Genomic DNA, 19185 nt, shown 5'->3' with positions numbered 1-19185 from the left:
ATGAAGATAGGCAGAAACTGCTTCTCCTATAGAAATCCCTGATAACACTCAAAGGTGATGTCTTGGCAATGTTGGCTAGCTAAGCTCATACGTAGAAACACATCCTCGGGTCTAACGGTCTTCTCGCATTGAACTGCACATGTGCAGGCCATCAAATCAAAGGCTCTCCTTTGATATAAAGTTGTTTTTGACCAAAAAAATACACGTCAGTTTGTAACTTTCACGAGGTTGGAGTAATAACATCCTCAACTACTTATTTTTAATATAGAAACTCTGCTATATCTACTTTTGGAGCTAACTAGTGCTCTCAAATCATATCGACAGCAGATGGGAGATGTATTCATAACATTTCCAACTTAGCTAGCTAACATACATTTTGAGAACAAGTTATTGTGAAGACAGACGCTGGGAGACGAGAAGCAAGTACAGGGAGTGAACATTTCATAAATAAACGACATGAAGGACAGACATAAAGGGGCAATCAACAACTGATGGAGTCCAGGTGAGTCCAATGAGCACTGATGCGCGTAATGATGGTGACAGGTGTGCGTAATGATGGGCCGGCTGAGGCGTGGGAGCCCAACGAGCCAGCTGAGGTGTCGGAGCACGACGAGTCGGCTGAGGCGTGGGAGCCCGACGATCCTGCTGAGAAGTGGGAGCCCGACGAACCGGCTGAGGCGTGGGAGACCGACGATCCTGCTGAGGCGTGGGAGCCCGACGAGCCGGCTGAGGCATGACGTGGGATGTGAGCCTGATGAGCCGGCTGAAGCGTGGGAGCCCGACGAGCCGGCTGAGGCATGACGTTGGATGGGAGCCTGCCGAGCCAACCGAGACAAGGAAACTTCTCGAGCCAGCTAAGGCGTGGAAGCCCGACGAGCCAGGTGATATACCTCCGGTTTCGTCGGCAGAGGCACCCGGACCCGACGTCACCAACAAAAACAAAAATCAAAAAACTACCTGATGCTTCAAATATGGGTGTCAGCATTCTGTGAGGACAGACGCTGGGAGTCGAGAAGCAAGTACAGGGAGTGAGTATTTCATAAATAACCGACATGAAAAAAATAAGGACGTTGTCTGGACAGGAGAAAACAGAACGACAATAATGCTGACAGGGGGAACAAACTGAGGAACAGACAGATATAGGGGGCAATCAACAAAGTGAAGGACTCCAGGTGAGTCCAATGAGCGCTGATGCGCGTAATGATGGTGACAGGTGTGCGTAATTATAGGCAGCCTGGCGTCCTCGAGCACCAGAGAGGGGGAGCGGGAGCAGGCGTGACAGTTAGATTATATTAAGTGGTTAGCTAGCTAGCATTAGCAACGTTTTGTGGTCAATGAGACTGAGAGCTCGCAAACCAGCTGATCTACCAAATAATGTTACAAAGTTTAATTTAGGATTTGAAAAAAATACTCCATCAACAGGCTCTGCATTTCAGGAATCACAGTATCAAGTACTCCTGCTGCACTGTTCAGTTATTTAGCCATTTAAACATGGTTTTTTTTGGCTTTAATGGGATTTAAAGGTGAGCTCAACTTGTTTGAGGTGTTGGACTTAATGACATTTCCTATCTATTGGAACATTGTGAATGAGTGCATCATGGTGGCGATGGAGTTATGGTATGGGCAGGCATAAGCTACAGAAAACAAACACAATTGCATTTTATGGACGGAAATTTGAATGCACAGCAATACCGTGACGAGATCCTGAGACCCATTGACATGGAATTCATCCGCTGCGATCATCATGTTTCAGCATGATAATCCACGGCCCCATGTCGCAAGGATCTGTGCACAATTCAGAGAAAGCAGAAACGGTCCCAGTTCTTCCATGGCCTGCATACTCACCAGACATGTCACCCGTTGAGCATGTTTGGGATGCTGGATCGACGTGTACGACAGCATGTTCCAGTTCCTGCCAATATCCAACAAATTCGCACAGCCATTGAAGAGGCGTGGGACAACATTCCACAGGCCACAATCAACAGCCTTGATCAACTCTACGCAAAGGAGATATGTCGCACTGCATGAGGCAAATGGTGGTCACACCCAGTGGCGATTTTAGCATGTAAATCTTGGTGGGACAAAACTAAAATAAGTGGGATGCATGCCAGTAAAGCCACTACTGTCACGTCCTGGCCAGTATAAGGGTTAATTGTTATTGTAGTTTGGTCAGGACGTGGCAGAGGGTATTTGTTTTATGTGGTCCGGGGTGGTGTTTTGGAAAAAGGGTGTTTGATTTAATATTTCCGGGTTTTTGGTTTATGGTCTATGTTTATGTACTTCTATGTGTAGTCTAGTAAGTGTGTTTCTATGTGGAGTTAATTGGGGTGGACTTCCAATTGAAGGCAGCTGTGTGGTGTTGCCTTTGATTGGAAGTCCTATATTAGTTGGGTGTGTTTGTCTGTGTGTTTGTGGGAAATTGTTCTGTGTTTAGCCTTGTGCCTTGCCAGACTGTTAGTGGATCGTTCGTTCTCTTGTTTGTTGTTTTTGTGTTCGTTTTGATTTAATAAATGTTCAAAATGAACTAACACAGTCCTGCTGCATTTTGGTCCTCCTTCACCGACGATACCGTGACAACTACACAACACAACACTAAACAATACATAAATTGCACTGTAACGGTGACAAACAGTGACAACAAACTGTTAGGGCCTATATAAAGCTGTCCCAACAGCTGTCCCAACATCTTACCACTGCTCCACCTGACTATCAGTGGAGCCTTGTCTGGCAGCGAAACAGTTCATTCAGCCTCTGTACATACCAATTGTCATTATAAACCTCATTTGTTTAACCTGTTGTGGTATAAGGGGCAGTATTTTCACGTCCGGATAAAAAAACGTACCCGATTTAATCTGGTTACTACTCCTGCCCAGAAACTAGAATATGCATATAATTAGTAGATTTGGATAGAAAAGACTCTAAAGTTTCTAAAACTATTTTAATGGTGTCTGAGTATAACAGAACTCATATGGCAGGCCAAAACCTGAGAAGATTCCATACAGGAAGTGCCCTGTCTGACAATTTGTTGTCCTTCTGTTGCATCTCTATCGAAAATACAGCATCTGTGCTGTAACGGGACATTTTCTAAGGCTTCCATTGGCTCTCTAAAGCCGCCAGAAAGTGGACTGGGGTGTCTGCTGTCTCTGGGCAAAGAACAGCAGCAGAATTTGTAAGTGGTCAGCCTGGGGACAGTGAGACTGAGATGCGCGTTCACAAGACTACTCAATTCTTTTCTTTCAGCCTTTGAATGAATACAACGTTGCCCGGTTGGAATATTGTCGCTATTTTACGAGAAAAATCGCATAAAAATTGATTTTAACTTCTCTAGGGCCAGTGGGACGATTTCATCCTACCTACGTAACAGCCAGTGGAATCCCGTGGCGCGTTATTCAAATACCTTAGAAATGCTATTACTTCAATTTCTCAAACATATGACTATTTTACACCATTTTAAAGACAAGACTCTCGTTAATCTAACCACACTGTCCGATTTCAAAAAGGCTTTACAACGAAAGCAAAACATTAGATTATGTCAGCAGAGTACCCAGCCAGAAATAATCAGACACCCATTTTTCAAGCTAGCATATAATGTCACATAAACCCAAACCACAGCTAAATGCAGCACTAACCTTTGATGATCTTCATCAGATGACAATCTTAGGATATCATGTTATACAATACATGCATGTTTTGTTCAATCAAGTTCATATTTATATCAAAAACCAGCTTTTTACATTAGCATGTGACGTTCAGAACTAGCATACCCACCGCAAACTTCCGGTGAATTTACTAAATTACTCACGATAAACGTTCACAAAAAACATAACAGTTATTTTAAGAATTATAGATACAGAACTCCTCTATGCACTCGCTATGTCCGATTTTAAAATAGCTTTTCGGTGAAAGCACATTTTGCAATATTCTAAGTAGATAGCCCGGCATCACAGGGCTAGCTATTTAGACACCCACCAAGTTTAGCCCTCACCAAAGTCAGATTTACTATAAGAAAAATGTTATTACCTTTGCTGTTCTTCGTCAGATTGCACTACCAGGACTTCTACTTCAATAACAAATGTTGGTTTGGTTCAAAATAATCCATAGTTATATCCAAATAGCGGCGTTTTGTTTGTGCGTTCAAGACACTATCCGTAAGGGTAAAGAAGGGTGACGCCCGACGCGTTTCGTGACAAAAAAATTCTAAATATTCTATTACCGTACTTCGAAGCATGTCAACTGCTGTTTAAAATCAATTTTTATGCCATTTTTCTCGTAAAAAAGCGATAATATTCCGACCGGGAATCTGTGTTTTAGTACAAAGAGAGAGAAAATAAAAACATGGGGTCGCCTCGTGCACACGCCTCAGTCTCATTGTCCTCTGATAGACCACTTACCAAAGGCGCTAATGTTTTTCAGCCAGGGGCTGGAATTACATCATTCAGCTTTTTCCCGGGTTCTGAGAGCCTATGGGAGCCGTAGGAAGTGTCACGTTACAGCAAAGATCCTCAGTTTTCAATAAAGAGAGTCAAGAAGAACAAGAACTTGTTAGACAGGCCACTTCCTGTAAGGAATCTTCTCTGGTTTTTGCCTGCCATATGAGTTCTGTTATACTCACAGACACCATTCAAACAATTTTAGAAACTTTAGGGTGTTTTCTATCCAAAGCCAATAATTATATGCATATTCTAGTTTCTGGGCAGTAGTAATAACCAGATTAAATCGGGTTCGTTTTTTATCCGGCCGTGTAAATACTGCCCCTAGCCCTAACAGGTTAAACAGCGTTTGACATGCTTCTAAGTACGGTAATGGAATATTTTGACATTTTTTGTCACGAAATGCGCTCGCGTCACCCTTCGGATAGTGACCTGAACGCACAAACAAAACGGAGGTATTTGAATATAACTATGGATTATTTGGAACCAAAACAACATTTGTTGTTGAAGTAGAAGTCCTGGGAGTGCATTCTGACGAAGAACAGCAAAGGTAATCCAATTTTTCTAATAGTAATTCTGAGATTAGGTTGTCCCACACTTGGTGGGTGTCAAATTAGCTAGCCGTGATGGCCGAGCTATGTACTCAGAATATTGCAAAATGTGCTTTTGCCGAAAAGCTATTTTAAAATCGGACATAGCGATTGCATAAAGGAGTTCTGTATCTATAATTCTTAAAATAATTGTTATGTATTTTGTCAACGTTTATCGTCAGTAATTTAGTAAATTCACCGGAAGTTTGCGGTGGGTATGCTAGTTCTGAACATCACATGCTAATGTAAAACGCTGGTTTTTGATATAAATATGAACTTGATTGAACAAAACATGCATGTATTGTATAACATAACGGCCTAGGAGTGTCATCTGATGAAGATCATCAAAGGTTAGTGCTGCATTTAGAGTGTTAGAGTGTTTAGAGTGTTTTCTATCCAAATCTACTAATTATATGCATATTCTAGTTTCTGGGCAGGAGTAGAAACCAGATTAAATTGGGTACGTGTTTTTATCCGGCCGTGAAAATACTGCCCCCTATCCCAAAGAAGTTAAAAGGCAGTAAATAACTATGGCAAAAACGACGAAAACAAGCAGATATGAGGCAATCCGGGTAATTTCGATTAGGATATTAATGTGCTAGCTTGGACGGACATAACGTTAGTCAATATAACAATATTTTTCATTCTTTTGAAATGTACAGCGATAGAATTCAGAACATGGGCCATTCTTATAGTGTTCTCCCTGTACACCAAGTCAGAACAGCAGGTGAAATTAAGAGGGGTATATAGACCAAATTATTTGTCATGTCGTTCGTCGGAAGGAGTGGACCAAAGCGCAGGGTGGTAAGTGCTCATGATTTATTAAACAAAGAAACACTCAAACAAAAAATAACAAAACGAAAAGCCAACAGTTCCGTCACGTACAAAAACAAAACAGAAAACAACTACCCACAAACACAGGTGGGAAAAGGCTGCCTAAGTATGATTCCCAATCAGAGACAACGATAAACAGCTGCTTCTGATTGGAAGCCATACTCGGCCAAAACAAAGAAATAGAATGCATAGAATGCCCACCCCACACCCTGACCTAACCAAATAGAGAAAAACACGGCTCTCTAAGGTCAGGACGTGACAGTACCCCCCAAAGGTGCGGACTCCCGGCCGCAAACCTGAACCTATAGGGGAGGGTCCGGTGGGCATCTAATCTTGGTGGCGGCTCCGGTTCAGGGCGTAGCCCCCGCTCCGCCAGCTGATCCCTCCGCTTTTGAATCACCGGACCGTGGATCGTCGGAGGAGGAACCGGACCGTGGATCATCGCCGGAGGCTACGAACTGGGAACCCTCGCTGGAGACTCCGGACTGCGGACGGCCGCTGGAGACTCCGGACTGCGAACCGATGCTGGAGACTCCGGACTGCGGACTGCAGACCGCCGCTGGAGACTCCGGACTGCGGACCGCCGCTGGAGGCTCCGGACTGTGGGCTACTCAGGAGGTTCTGGACTGTGGGCCATCTCAGGAGGTTCGAACTGTGCGCCGTCTCAGGAGGTTCCGGACTGTGAAACATCGCCGTAAGCTCTGGACTGGGAACTGTCGCCGGAAGCTCTGGACTGGGAACTGTCGCCGGAAGCTCTGGACTGGGGCCTGTCGCCGGAAGCTCTGGACTGGGAAGGCGCACTGGAGGCCTGATGCGTGGGGCTGGCACAGGTGGCACCAGACTGGTAACACGCACCTCAGGGCGAGTACGGAGAGCAGGAACAGGACACACTGGACTGGGCAGGCGCATTGAAGGCCTAGTGCGTGGAGCTGGGACAGGTGGCACCAGACTGGTGACACGCATTTCAGGGCGAATGCGAGGAGCAGGCACAGGACGTACCGGGCTGTTGAGACGTACTGGAGACCTGGTGCGTATAGCCGGTATCAATTGTTCCGGAACTTCAACACACTTCTCAGGACGAGTACGGGGAGCTGACTCAGGTGGCACCAAACTGACAACACGTTCCTTTGGGAAAAATGTGTGCATCATCCACCAACTCAACAACTCTCCCATTTCTCTCTTCTCCAAATTCTCCCTCTTCTACCGGATTGGCTCTGGTTCACTCCTCGGCTCCGCCGACTGCTCCATGTGTCCCCCCCCCACAAAAAAAAATTATTGGGGTTTCTGTGGCCTTCCTACCTGACTTCGTAGCTGTCCCTCCTTCGCAGCTTCCGCCTGCTTCCCTGGCAGGCTCTTTTCTCCTGCCACTATTTCATCCCAAGCCCCGGATATACTCCTCCTAATCTCCTCATAAGACCAGGATGCCATTTCCAGGTACAAAAACAAAACAGAAAACAACTACCCACAAACACAGGTGGGAAAAAGGCTGCCTAAGTATGATTCCCAATCAGAGACAACGATAGACAGCTGCCTCTGATTGGAAGCCATACTCGGCCAAAACAAAGAAATAGAATGCATAGAATGCCCACCCCACACCCTGACCTAACCAAATAGAGAAAAAACACGGCTCTCTAAGGTCAGGGCGTGACATTATTAGAGTGAGTCACAGGAAGTCACATTGAGATTAAAATCTATTTTACAATAGAGCCCTGTACACAATAAAAACAGAATATTAAAACAACATACACATGTGTATAAAATAATATAATTCAGCACAATAAAAAAATAAACATTTAATAAAAGCAATCAACTGCAACTACGTAGAGGTCCTCAAACAATAATTAAACTGCCTGAGTGACATCAGAACATCTAACTGCAGTGAACTCTGCAGATTGTTCCACAAATTAGGGGCAAAAAACAAAACACAGATGTTCCCAAATCTGTGTTTTATCCATTCCTGTGGATGGTTTATCCATTCCTGTGAACGGGTTTGATAACTTATGATTCTTAACTTTATTAATGATGTTACATATAGAGGGAGTTTCTGTCAAATTGCTTTGTAAATAAATTAAAGAGAATGCATGCAGCTCATCATTTATGCAGCAGCATGCAATACATTTTTGGACTCACCTTGTTGTGCTGTGCTCACTTGAACAGGAAGGTGGCGCAGCGGTCCTTCGTGGGCAAATTTTGTCATCAAAGTCTGGCATTCTCTGGATTTATGGTGCTTTCAAAACAACTGGAGGCCGGACTTGCAATCCCAAGTTGGATGACCGTTCAAAATGTATTTTCCAAGTTGGAGCTCGTTTATTCCCGACTTCCCAGTTGTCTTGAACTCACTGAAGTCAAAGTTTTTGCAGTTCCGATTTAACAGTTATTTTGAGCGAGGCACAAATCATGCTTCATTGACAGCATGGCCAACGTTGAATGTTTATCATTTTAAACTTGGAAAAGAGCCCTTTAATGCCAGATTTGGGAACCACACAGCCACTGTCAATGATTCCTTCCAAACCACTCGTTGAATTTGCAATTTCCAACTTGTTGTGTAATGTTTATGTCCAATGGCCGATGAGCACCGATACATTTAATCTATCATCTCTCTTCATTATTTCTCTTGACAAGGATTACAAAGGGTTTGTCAGTAGATTGTCAACTTGATTCATGATGACTGCTAGCTAAGATGTTGAAAGTATGATGTTGACATGATCAGTCCAATCAAAGCTACAGAAGATATAACGTGATTTGATGTCATTTTATCTGTGGCGAATGATCTTGAGCCTTCTTGGATGGGCACTTCTAATGTAACTCTATGGCAGCACCCAAAGGTCTAGAAATTTCGAGGTCTCCTCTTAGACTTTGCGGTGACGTAGTGTCCCTATGAGTGACAGAACACTTAGCCAATCACGGCGCAATGCTCCATATTTTCTGCTGGCTTGCCCCACCACCACAGAAAGCACTGAGCTAGGCTGAAACACCTGCATTTTGGAGCTGCCTTACTCAAGAAAACATAAAAGAGCCCATGTTTGTATGCGGCTTTATTAACTCAATGATATATATCATTTTTATATTGCCCTACATTTTTTTTTAAGGTATCTGTGACCAACAGATGCATGTCTGTATTCCCAGTCCATAGATTAAGGCCTCAATTGACTGATTTCCTTGTATGAACAGTAAAATCTTTGAAATTGTTGCTAGTTGTGTTTATATTTATCTTTAATGTAGATGATACAGTATCTGTCACCTCCTCAGTCACACTTGGACTTCATTACTACCTTGATTACTTACCCTAACCCTAACCCTTTCATTCTAGCCTGAGCGCTAAGCCTCAGTCTGGCTTTCACCAGCCGTCTTTAATACTAGCCTGAGAGCTAACCCTCATTCTGGCTTTCACCAGCTGCCTTTCATTCTAGCCTGAGCGCTAACCCTCATTCTGGCTTTCACCAGCCGCCTTTCATACTAGCCTGAGCGCTAACCCTCATTTTGGCTTTCACTAGCCATTTCTCATACTAGCCTGAGAGCTAACCCTCATTCTGGCTTTCACCAGCCGCCTTTATACTAGCCTGAGCGCTAACCCTCATTCTGGCTTTCACCAGCCGCCTTTCATTCTAGCCTGAGCGCTAATCCTAATTCTGTCTTTCACCAGCCATCTTTCATTCTAGCCTGAGAGCTAACCCTCATTCTGGATTTCTCCAGACGTCTTTCATACTAGCCTGAGCGCAAACCCTCAAATGTGCTTTCACCAGCTGTCTTTCATACTAGCCTGAGCGCTAACCCTCATTCTGGCTTTCACCAGCCGCCTTTCATACTAGCCTGAGCGCTAACCCTCAAGGCTTTCTTCTTTCATAATAACAACCATATTTGCAGCCTAACGTTGTTTTTTTGGTATGATAAAGTCCATGCCTCCACATCTCCATTTTCTGGTAAAACATCTACAGAGAATGTCAATTAAATAACTTTGAAGATATCAACATCCTTCCCTTTTCCTCTGCATTTACAGTATACGCAAACCTTTACAATAACCGTTATGACTACTAAAAATGTCACTGAAAGGTACCAAGCAATACTGCATATGATTTCATTCAAAGTTATTAAGTGGTTATACTCAAACATATGATAACCTGTTGGAAAGTGATTATTTCTCCATCTGTCATTGCTCATAACTGAGTCATCCTAATTAGAATCCATTAGGCATTATCAAGAATTCATCAGACGCCATGTTGAAATCTCTGTTTCCTCACCGGCAGTATTTATGATTGGGCCTCAGGAATGGGGGACTTTCTAGGGTTCAACAAAAGAGGTCTGCTGTGGTAGATGTTCAGAGTGTAAGTGAGTCCAGTCAGGAAGGATGTGAGCCATGGTAGTCAGTGCAGGCAGCAAACAGGCGTCTATAGTGTTGTTTCCCATCACACAGACAACCTGTCTGCCTCCCTGTATCCTCATGACAACCTGTTTGTCTCACTGTATCCTCATGACAACCTGTCTGCCTCCCAGTATCCTCATGACAACCTGTCTGTCTCACTGTATCCTCATGACAACCTGTCTGTCTCACTGTATCCTCATGACAACCTGTCTGTCTCCCTGTATCCTCATGACAACCTGTCTGTCTCCCTGTATCTTCATGACAACTTGTCTGTCTCACTGTGTCCTCATGACAACATGTCTGTCTCCCTGTATCCTCATGACAACCTGTCTGTCTCCCTGTATCCTCATGACAACCTGTCTGTCTCACTGTGTCCTCATGACAACTTGTCTGTCTCTCTGTATGCTCATGACAACCTGTCTGTCTCCCTCTATCCTCATGACAACCTGTCTGTCTCCCTGTATCCTCATGACAACCTGTCTGTCTCCCTGTATCGTCATGACAACCTGTCTGTCTCCCTGTATAATCATGACAACCTGTCTGTCTCCCTGTATCTTCGTGACAACCTGTCTGTCTCCCTGTATCCTCTCAAGCTGTGCATATCCTTTAATAAAATTACAGAAACACAGTAGTGGGTTAGTCAAATTCTACACACTGTTATAACAAAACCCAACTCAATGAAATGCACTTGAAATAGAGGTTGACTTGACATAGTACATTTGTCAACTGTTAGCTTACAATATTATGACTAATTAACAGATTATGCACCCCACTATTCATGACAACAAATGCTTGATGTGGTGATAGCCAGACATTTCAAAGGAGTGAAATAAACATTTCAACGTCAGCTCAGTATCTGTGAGTCTCTGCATTTACGTCAGGGCAGAGGCTGGGCAGAGGCTGTAGTTAATGAGAGCTTCCTGCTACCTCATTCTTGTTTCCTGTTGCAGCCCGGGCTTTGGGCTCTGACCCCTGTTCAGAGAAACCCTTATCTGTCTGACCGACACAATAGGATAGAGTCCAGATATCTAAAAGAGGGAGGGAGAGAGAGGGAGAAAGTTTCCAAGTTGGAAATTCCAGAGTAGCCTTTTCATGCCCAGGCAGCGTCATAACGATGAATTCCGGTCTTTGACCGTTGTTGTAGTGTGGGTTGGTGTATATATATATATGCACAGAGTACCAGAGAGCAGTATCATTTCATCCACTGGATACGACTAGAAACATATCCTTTGGAGATTTACCTGCAAAAGAGCATCACATTTTAAACTTACAATGGTAAGTACTGTTGAGAGAATTGATTTAGGCCTTAAAATTAAGATGCACCAGTTAGTTTATATACATTTCAGACAGCCAATGCATTTCTCAGTCTGTAAAGTATGGCTTGATGTTCTCTCCACAGGACTTCTGCTCTGCATCACAACAAGCCAGAAGCCCCAGCTCATGGATCACCTTCTTCCTCCTGTACTCAAGTAAGAAACACATTTCAGAAGATCTATGCATTTCTAAAATCCCACTCATGTAAACTCATTCATGTACTGTACGTCAATATTGACCTTTTTCTATTTGTCATTTCTCAGTTGTCACCATGTGCACTAGAGTAGAGGGCTGGTCCTACCATCACTCCAACAAAACTATGAACTGGGACACAGCTAGAAAGTGGTGCACGGAGCACTACACTGACATGGTGGCCATCCAGAACCGTGGAGAGATCTCCCACCTTAACAGCATCCTGCCCAGGCAGAACAACTATTACTGGATAGGGATCCGTAAGGTGGACGACGTGTGGACCTGGGTGGGGACCAATAAGACCCTGACTAAAGAGGCAGAGAACTGGGCAGACGGGGAACCCAACAACGGGGGGAACAACGAGGATTGCGTGGAGATGTACATCAAGAGAGAGGCGGACAAAGGGAAGTGGAACGATGAGTCGTGTATGAAGAAGAAGACGGCTCTGTGCTTCACAGCCTCGTGTCAGAGCGACTCATGTTACCATGGAGAGTGTGTGGAGACCATCAACAGCCACCGCTGTAAATGCTTTGAGGGCTTCTACGGTGAACAGTGTGAACACGGTAAGCAAGCCCAGGATGATATAGTACAATAATCTAATACAGGCAGTATGAAACCATCTGTATTGTGCTATCACATTCAAAGTTCTCTTAATTGTAACTCTTTACCTGTTTTCCTTTGTCGACAGTTGTTGAATGTAAGATGGAGGAGGTCCCTGCTAAAGCCAGTGTCAGTTGCTCTCACCCCAATGGGAATTTCTCCTTTGACTCGACGTGTCAGTATTCCTGTGAAGAGGGGTACCGGCTGAGCAGCCCCGGGCCTGTGAGATGCACAGCCTCAGAATCATGGTCAGAACAGCCTCCCACCTGTGAATGTAAGTATATCCTTTTATAAACCTTATAAATAAGGTGTTCTGGAAAGACTAATAAGAGAATAAAATAACAGCTACCATTTGTTGTAAACTTTTCATTTGTACTTTCTTTGAATTACTTCAGTGTCTTGCTGTTGGTCTTCATACCAGTATGACAGCTTAGACCTCCTGTAATTCAGTTGTTCTGTATCTTGAGTAATGTCTTCATCGTGGCACATTTAGTCATGTATTGCGATCTGCCCTCTCCTTCTCAGTGGTCTTATGCAGTGAGCTGTATGAACCTGGGAAGGGTTCCATGGCCTGCTCCCATCCCCTGGGCTCCTTCAGCTACCTGTCCACCTGTACCTTTACCTGTGAGGAGGGCTATGAGAGGCTGGCCTCCAGCTCTGCTACCCTGCAGTGTGGAGCCTCGGGACAGTGGAACGACTCACAGCCGCAGTGTGTTGGTGTGTACAGGTTCTGGATATCTGTAAACGTAGCCCCCATAACATGTTACATCAACTGTAGTTGCTATAAATATATGAATGACACAGGACATTTTCCATTCAGAAATATCTAGGAGGCCAAACAGCGTTTTGTAAATGTATGACAGTCCAGAATTATCTCTGGACACAGACTGACCACTGCACCACTATTCACTCTGTCTTGTAGCTGTAAGCTGCCCTACCCTCCAGCAGCCAAAGGATGGCGCTATCACCTGTGGAGAAGACTTCACCTATGGAAGCAGCTGTAACTTTAGCTGCTCTGAGGGTTATCTCCTCAAGGGGGCGATCACGGTGACCTGCACATCAGCTGCTGAGTGGAGTGAGGAGATACCACACTGTGAAGGTAAGGACAAACCTTTTTGCATTTTTAAAATATACCTGATTTAAACCATTGTCTATATTGACAAGAGTTATTAAACCAATTTAAGTCAATGTCTATATTGACAAGAATTTTTAAATCAATTTAAACCAATGTATTATTTGATAAGATAGACATATGACCACTCTAACAATGGAAAAATATGTCCTCAAAGATGCAAGGCAGGCAGGAGATGGCGGGAACAGGTGGGACCATTCTAGCCAGTGAGAGGGCAGAGATGCGTGTGAACAACAGACCATAGAAATATATGTATTTTATTTTATTTTATTGAACCGTTATTTAACTAGGCAAGTCAGTTAAGAACAAATTCTTATTTAAAATGGCGACCTACCAAAAGGCAAAAGGCCTCCTGCGGGGACCTGGGCTGGGATTAAAAAAAACTAATCAATTCAATAAAAATATAGGACAAAACACACATCACGACAAGAGAGACAACACAACACTACATAAAGAGAGACCTAAGACAACAACATAGCATGGCAGCAACACATGACAACAAAGCATGGTACAGTAGCAACACAATAAAACAACATGGAAGCAACACAACATGGCAGCAGCACAACATGGTAGCAGTACAAAACAGGGTACAAACATTATTGGGCACAGACAACAGCACAAAGGGCAAGAAGGTAGAGACAACAATACATCACGCAAAGCAGCCACAACTGTCAGTAAGAGTGTCCATGATTTGAGTCTTTGAATTAAGAGATTGAGATTAGAACTGGACAGTTCTGAGTGTTTGTTGCAGCTCCTTCCTGTCGCTAGCTGCAGCGAACTGAAAAGACAAGTGACCCAGGGATGTGTATGCTTTGGGGACCTTTAACAGAAGGTGACTGGCAGAACGGGTATTGTTTGTGGAGGATGAGGGCTGCAGTAGATATCTCAGATAGGGGGGAGTGCGGCCTAAGAGGGTTTCATAAACAAGGATCAACCAGTGGGTCTTGCAACAGGAGTACAGAGATGACAAGTTTACAGAAGAGTGCAGTGAAATGTCCTATAAGGAGCATTGGTGGCAAATCTGATGGCCGAATGTTAAAGAACATCTAGCCGTTCGAGAACACCCTTACCTACCGATCTATAAATTACATCTCCGTAATTTAGCATGGGTAGGATGGTCATCAGAATCAGGGTTAGTTTGGCAGCTGGGGTGAAGGAGGAGCGATTACAATAGAGGAAACCAAGTCTAGATTCAGGACTCATCTCTGTATCTGTGCCATTATAGAGTTTGTGACAGCATTGACACATTTAGTCATGTATTGCGATCTGCCCTCTCCTTCTCAGTGGCCTTATGCAGTGAGCTGTATGAACCTGGGAAGGGTTCCATGGCCTGCTCCCATCCCCTGGGCTCCTTCAGCTACCTGTCCACCTGTACCTTTACCTGTGAGGAGGGCTATGAGAGGCTGGCCTCCAGCTCTGCTACCCTGCAGTGTGGAGCCTCGGGACAGTGGAACGACTCACAGCCGCAGTGTGTTGGTGTGTACAGGTTCTGGATATCTGTAAACGTAGCCCCCATAACATGTTACATCAACTGTAGTTGCTATAAATATATGAATGACACAGGACATTTTCCATTCAGAAATATCTAGGAGGACAAATAGAGTTTTGTAAATGTATGACAGTCTAGAATTGTCTCTGGACACAGACTGACCACTGCACCACTATTCACTCTGTCTTGTAGCTGTAAGCTGCCCTACCCTCCAGCAGCCAAAGGATGGCGCTATCACCTGTGGAGAAGACTTCACTTATGGAAGCAGCTGTAACTTTAGCTGCTCTGAGGGTTATCTCCTCAAGGGGGCGATCACGGTGACCTGCACATCAGCTGCTGAGTGGACTGAGAAGATACCACACTGTGAAGGTAAGGACAAACTTTTTTGCATCTTTAAAATAGACCTGATTTAAACCATTGTCTATATTGACAAGAGTTATTAAACCAATGTCTTTATTGACAAGATAGACATATGACCACTCTAACAATGGAAATACATGTCCTCAAAGATGCAAGGCAGGCGGGAGGAGGTGAGAATGTTGAAGTATTACATTTTCTTCTTCTTCATTGGCTGATTGTTCCCAACTCATAGAATCCCACCCAGGTGACTACTTGAAACTGGTGGAGGCCTTCAATGGCAATCTCCCTGCTAAAAGGGCTATATGCATGACGAGTCCCCCATCTATCTCTATGACAACAACAGGCACAACTCCAATATTTAGTCATTTTTCTCAAAGTTGCTGAAATGACACGTGCGTCCACTTATATCAGTGCATTCATAAAACAACATGTATTTATTTTACTAGGCAAGTCAGTTAAGAACAATTTCTTATTTACAATGACGGCCTACAACCGGACAACACTGTTCCAGTTGTGTGCCGCCCAGGGACTGCAGTGATGCCTCTTACATTGAGATTCAGTGCCTTAGACCGCTGGAGCCCCGAACTACCAGGGCCATAAACATAACAATTACGAAACTTCTATTCGATCAAATAAGCCTGACGTAGCAAATAAGCAATGACATTTTTTTGTTGACCAAATTCAACACCATCTCATTGACCAACATACAAAAATTCCTCACTTCAGGGGCTTATTTTCACGGAAAGATTTTGGGCTGAGCAAAACCTCTCACTTCGCCTCTTCTCTGTTTCAACTCAGTCAATTTACACATTTACACACGATATTAAAACAGTATAGACTGAGTTATAATGGAAAGAGGTGAAGTGAGAGGTTTTACTCAGCCCGAGTGCACAAAATATTAAGAACACCTGTTCTTTCCATGACAAAGACTGACCAGGTGAATCCAGGTGAAAGCTATGATCACTTATTGATGTCACTTGTTAAATCAACTTCAATCAGTGTAGATGAAGGGGAGGAGACAGATTAAATAAGGATTTTTAAGGCTTAAAACAATTGGATTGTGTCTGTGTGCCATTCAGAGGGTGAATGGGCAAGACAAAATATTTAAGTGACTTTGAATGGGGTATGGTAGTAGGTGCCAGGTGCAACGATTTGATTGTGTCAAGAACTGCAACGCTGCTGGGTTTTTCACGCTCAACAGTTTCCCATGTATCAAGAATGGTCCATCACCCAAAGGACATCCAGCCAACTTGACACAACTGTGGGAAGCATTGGAGTCAACATGAGCCAGCATCCCTGTGGAATGCTTTCGACACCTTGTAGAGTCCATGTCTGACGAATTGAGGCTGTTCTGAGGGCAACTCAGGGGGGGTAACTCAATATATATATATTTATATGCCATTTAGCAGATGCTTTAATTCAAAGCGAGCTGCAGTCATGCGGGTATCCATTTTACCTATAGGTCTTATCTCCTTATGGATGTCCGCCACACACATGATCTCTCCAACGACAATAATGTTCATGATTTCATTCACAACTGTTTGTTAGCTTTTGTGGTATTTTTAAATACTAACCACTGTGTGTCCTTCTCTCAGCTGTCCAGTGTCCCTCTCCTGTGGTTCCTCTGGGGGGTCAGGTCAGCTGTGAGGCCCCCTCACATCCTTGGGGCTCTGTCTGCAACTTCAGCTGTGATGAGGGCTATGATCTCCAGGGGGCCCCAAACATGCAGTGTTCACGGTCAGGGAAGTGGAGCGCTGACACACCTACCTGCACAGGTATGTTATAACCTCTGTTACTCTCTCTCTGTGAGACACAATCATACTGAATATTCTGTGAGACACAATCAAACTGAATATTCTGTGAGACAACCAAACTGGATATTCGCTGGTCATCGGGACAAAGTATGTCTTATGTAGCGGTTATAAAGGCTTTATGAATGCATCATGAATGCGTATCCTACATAAGGGGGCTACCAAAATACGAACATTTTTGAGAGGGTTGCAGTCAGTGATGTGACCGATCAGTTGATTCAGATTGTTTGACTGTTTTCCTCTGTTGTTTCTTGTTTCCTCCAGCCACACCTGAGCCTCCATTGAACCCCACTATCCTAGGCCTGGCAGCAGGGGGCGCTGTGTCATTATCTGTCCTGTCTCTGGCCGCATGGCTCCTCAAACGAATAAGACAGAAAGGTAAACACAGAAGAAGTCCCTTATCTTCTCCACTCACAGTCATTTGCTAGGAATAAGAAAGTTGTAAGAAATTCAAAAATATCCCTGTTTCATAACACAGATTTGATTCAGAACGGCTATTTCTTACTTGACAATACTCATCAATGTGCTCTTCATTGCCTCCTTCCAGCTAACAAGTTTGATCTGAACAGCACCTCAGACATTGAGGAACCTTTACAGACCTACAGGAACAGCATCGACAGCCTCATATAGAGACCGACAACAATAACAGCAGGAACAACTGCAGGAACAACTGCAGGAATAACTACAGGAACAGGCTGGCTCTGTTTTCAAAGAAGATCTGCTGGTCACACCTGGATCACAGTTCCTCAGTATTGTAATGTAGTAGGTTAGATAGCCTTGAATCGTCTGACTGGGAGAGAGGTGCTACGTTGAGTATACAGAATCATCTGTTCTCATGATGGTCCTACAGAAAATGTCTTTTTTCTCCCTAAGGGAGTTTTGTATTGAACAGATTGTTCACCACTGGCTGGTATATGACCACAAGCGGACACATTTCTTATGATACTGATTTTGACAGCTACTTTATACAAACTACAGAAAGTTGTATATTGTATTCCCCTGTATAATTATTTGTATTATCGTAAATATATTTTTATGATTTTACAAAACTGTGAAATCAATGCCTTTCAGTATTTAAGTTATATTTATTTTTAAACCACAGTCTGTGTGTTACAGAATTACATTTGATGTGGAAAAAGTGTCTTTTTAAATATAATAAACGTTTCAAACATTGTCAATAATGTTCTTATTTTTTCCATTATTTTCTGTCCGATGCTTTTTATAATAGCTGCAAATAAATAGTCCATGGCTTTCTGAGTTCAAATGTACCAACAGAGAGCAAAATTACTTCAAATACACCAGTAGAATAAGAATAGGTAGAGTGGCACGAAATGATACCAAGAGGGCTTCGCTAAGCCCCGCGCCCCCCTTTGTTACTTTAGCAACCTCTGACATTTTCCCAGGAAGCCCAAATCCCCATTCCACCACTGGCGAAATCCCCTCAGAATGATCTTAATCAGTGTTTCTAATAAGCAATAAAATAAACACAGACTACCCCTTGCAAATCAGGAAACTCTTGGGTATGTTGTGTTAGACTTTGGTAAGCTCCCCGCTCCACTTGGTTACTTAGCAACCTCTGACATTTTCCCAGGAAGCCCAAATCCCCATTCAACCACTGGAAAAATCCCCTCAGAATGATCTCAAACTATGTTTCTAATAAACAATAAAATAACACAGACTAACCTTTGCAAATCAGGAAACTCTTGGGTATGTTGTGTCAGACTGTCATTACAATTGCTTCACAGAAACCTGGTAAAATTATGTTTGTAGTGTAGCTAGCCAATAATTGGCTCTGAATTCACCTTCAGCATGCAGTCAAAGCTGTAACCACACAGAGCACAGTATGAAGATAGGCAGAAACTGCTTCTCCTATAGAAATCCCTGATAACACTCAAAGGTGATGTCTTGGCAATGTTGGCTAGCTAAGCTCATACGTAGAAACACATCCTCGGGTCTAACGGTCTTCTCGCATTGAACTGCACATGTGCAGGCCATCAAATCAAAGGCTCTCCTTTGATATAAAGTTGTTTTTGACCAAAAAATACACGTCAGTTTGTAACTTTCACGAGGTTG

General features: G+C 43.6%; 1 pseudogene across 1 annotated transcript in view; it reads left to right on the top strand.

Annotated features, from left to right (window-relative positions):
* The first annotated feature begins 11201 nt into the window (after positions 1–11201).
* Positions 11202–19185, top strand: part of LOC106598003 (uncharacterized) — a 40087-nt pseudogene continuing 32103 nt past the window's right edge. Inside the window, exons 1-11 of the transcript XR_006757133.1 lie at positions 11202–11489; positions 11614–11683; positions 11792–12283; positions 12409–12594; positions 12846–13037; positions 13243–13419; positions 14737–14928; positions 15134–15310; positions 16897–17076; positions 17377–17490; positions 17660–17740. The product of XR_006757133.1 is annotated as an uncharacterized protein (transcript). The remainder of the gene's footprint in view (positions 11490–11613; positions 11684–11791; positions 12284–12408; positions 12595–12845; positions 13038–13242; positions 13420–14736; positions 14929–15133; positions 15311–16896; positions 17077–17376; positions 17491–17659; positions 17741–19185) is intronic.

This window comes from Salmo salar, chromosome ssa10, assembly GCF_905237065.1.
Source record: "Salmo salar chromosome ssa10, Ssal_v3.1, whole genome shotgun sequence".
Lineage (NCBI taxonomy): Eukaryota > Metazoa > Chordata > Actinopteri > Salmoniformes > Salmonidae > Salmo > Salmo salar.
The sequence above is the reverse complement of the archived record's forward strand: the minus strand, read 5'-3'. Positions and strand labels throughout refer to the sequence as shown.